The following is a 2,800-nucleotide window of genomic DNA, read 5'->3' as shown; positions in this document are numbered from 1 at the left end:
TTCTCTTATATAGTCGCAGTGTTTACCTGTTACGTAATGGGTACCGCTGTTTGCTACCGTCGTCTGTAGCAACCAATGTTTACTCACTCTGCTTAGCAACCGCTGTTTATTCGCTTTGTTTAGCAACCGCTGTTTACTCGCTTCGCATAACCACCAGTGTGCTTGGACTCCGCTCACTTCGGCTCCGCTCGGACGTCACCGCTGGCGGAGTGGGGGCGTGGGGTGTGGCATCCTCCATAGCGCAATGCGTCACAATATTTTACATTTCTGTGACTAATATATTGTAACGTGTTTCGAGTTCGAATCTCGTTTGTCACGTGTGTAAGTTCGTATTCTACTTCTGACACCAAATGTAACGTGTTTTAGTTACTGTCTTGTTGGTCACGTGTGTAAGTCCAAATCCCACCTATGACACCAGATGTAACGTGTTGTGTTACTGTAGACACCGTAGAGATTGTTAATTGATTTATTCAACAACCTACAAGTAACGGCTACAATTAATTATCACACAGTTGTGGGGTTTCACACTTTATAACCTAATCGCAATAATCTGTTTACACTGTTTGCGGGGTTTCACGATTTATAACCCTATTCGCAAATCAGTTCACTCTGTCTTCAGTAGTCTACACGTTTACAGTATCACTGTGGGGACCTTCTCGTTGTGCCATCCTTGTTCTGATCGCTTCAATTTTATGTCGGCGTGTTTCATTCAACTCTGACCGCGTAGATCGCATTTCCGCCTTCATTTCTTCCTTGTCGGTTTCGATTTTTTCTCGCAGTTTTTCTTGGCCGACTCTCGTCTCCTCTCGGTTTGCCTCCATAATGGCCAGCAACTCCTTATGGCTGGTTTTCCATTTGGCCTCCGTCTTTTCTTGGTAGGATTTCATGTTGGCGTCCATTCTGTCCTGATGGGTTAGGAACATTTCTTGCAGCTGCACACGGTCGGCGTCTGCTTTTACTTGGTTAGATCTTATGTTGGCGTCCATTCTTGCCAGCATTTCCATCACCTGCTGCATCTCCATTTTGTTGCAGGAAAGTACTCGATGCACTGTAATTAGTGTGTGGCGTGTTTAAGTTCGTAAGCCAATTCTGACACCAATGTAACGTGTCTCGGGTTAGAATCTTGTTGGTAACCTGTGTAATCCTTAATCACTTCTGACACCAGTGTAACGTGTTTCAGTTACAGTCTTGTTGGTTACGTGTGTAAGTCCAAATCCCACTTCTGACACCAGATGTAACGTGTTGGGTTACTGTAGACGCCGTAGAGATTGTTAATTGGTTTATTCAACAACCTATAAGTAACGGCTACAATTATCACAGATTGCGGGGTTTCACACTTTGTAACCCTAATCGCAATACTCTGTTTACTGTCTTCAGTAGTCTACACGTTTACAGTACGGGAGCTGTGTAAGTGTCCCTGTATCACGCACTCCAAATTACACAATTACACATACGTCCGGTTCTTATTTCCGCGCCGACTGCTATATTTCAACTCTAGGCTGCTGACTGGAGAACTGTCTTCGGCGCTGATACACTTCAGCTCTCTCCGGGGACGGTTACATGTTAACTCAACTACAGCTCAGCTCGGCGACTGTTCGAATTCCTTTATATAGCCGCAGTGCTTCCCTGTTGCGTAATGAGTGCCTTGTGACAGTAGGAATCGGTGCCACGTCGCCGTGATTGCGTATAGCCTAGCAACGCTGTTACCTCACGCAGTCTTACGTCACCGCGCGTTGCGCGTTACGTCACCTTGCGGGGGGGGGGTGACGGAGCGCTGACTCACCCGCTACGTCACTGCTTGGGGGGTTTCTCCGTTGCGCAACATGTCACTCTTCTCCCTCCTTTAGACTGTTCGTCCTGAATAGCCTAACGGTGCATCCCCATTCCGTTTCTTTTGAGGCTGTGATTTCTGCGTCAGTGTTTCCTGATCGTAGTGGTACGCCTCTGAGGGTGGATTCTTTTGAATCGAAACATGTAAGGTGAAAAAGCCTGAAGTGTTGTGGGCTTGTATATCACACTGGACTGAAAATTATCCACTCTGGGATTTAATAGTGTTCGCTGCTACTTATTTATCCTCGGTACGGACAACACAGAAAAGAGTTACATAATAGTTACCGCTGTTTAGTACCGTCGTGTTTACCGATTTCCTAGCAACAGTAGTTGCACGGCTCGCCTGTTGCGTGACGTCATGTTTACCGCTTGCCTAGCAACACGTCACCGCGGTGTAGGGAGGCGGAGTGTTGACTGGTCTGTTACGTCACCGCGGTCGGGAAGAGGGCGGAGAATTCACTAGCGCTGTTACGTCCTCTGGCAGGGGAAGGGGGTGTCCTGCATAGCGCGAATACGTCACAGTGTTTACATATATTTAGAAATTTTGAATTGTTTCATTTTGGTCCGTTACACTATCAATCACCAACTACCAATAGAACCTCCGTCGAGTGTAACAATATATATTCTTGTCACCATTTCCTCACATTTGCCTTACATGTTTCGGCTCACAAAGAGCCATCATCAGAGGCATCCACAACAAAAATATGGAAACACTTGCACTGCTCAACAATCACAATATACAGTTTTTTATGGAAGATGTTACACGTATCGGAGCGTAAAACACAACAACATCTAGTACCCCGAGTGCGGGTATCCCACTTGCATTTAAAAAACCACCCACAAAGCGGGTCGTATGTTAAAATTAAAGTTAAAACCGTCCAAGTAAAATATTCAGGTTCCTCTTAGTGGATTGTCCCAATGGGGGAGGCGTCAGCACGAGGTTGCGTGGGCTTGTGGTCGGCTGTGTCCG

Source organism: Cryptotermes secundus, unplaced genomic scaffold, assembly GCF_002891405.2.
Source record: "Cryptotermes secundus unplaced genomic scaffold, Csec_1.0 scaffold403, whole genome shotgun sequence".
NCBI classification, from domain to species: Eukaryota; Metazoa; Arthropoda; class Insecta; order Blattodea; family Kalotermitidae; genus Cryptotermes; species Cryptotermes secundus.
Note: the sequence above shows the minus strand (reverse complement) of the source record.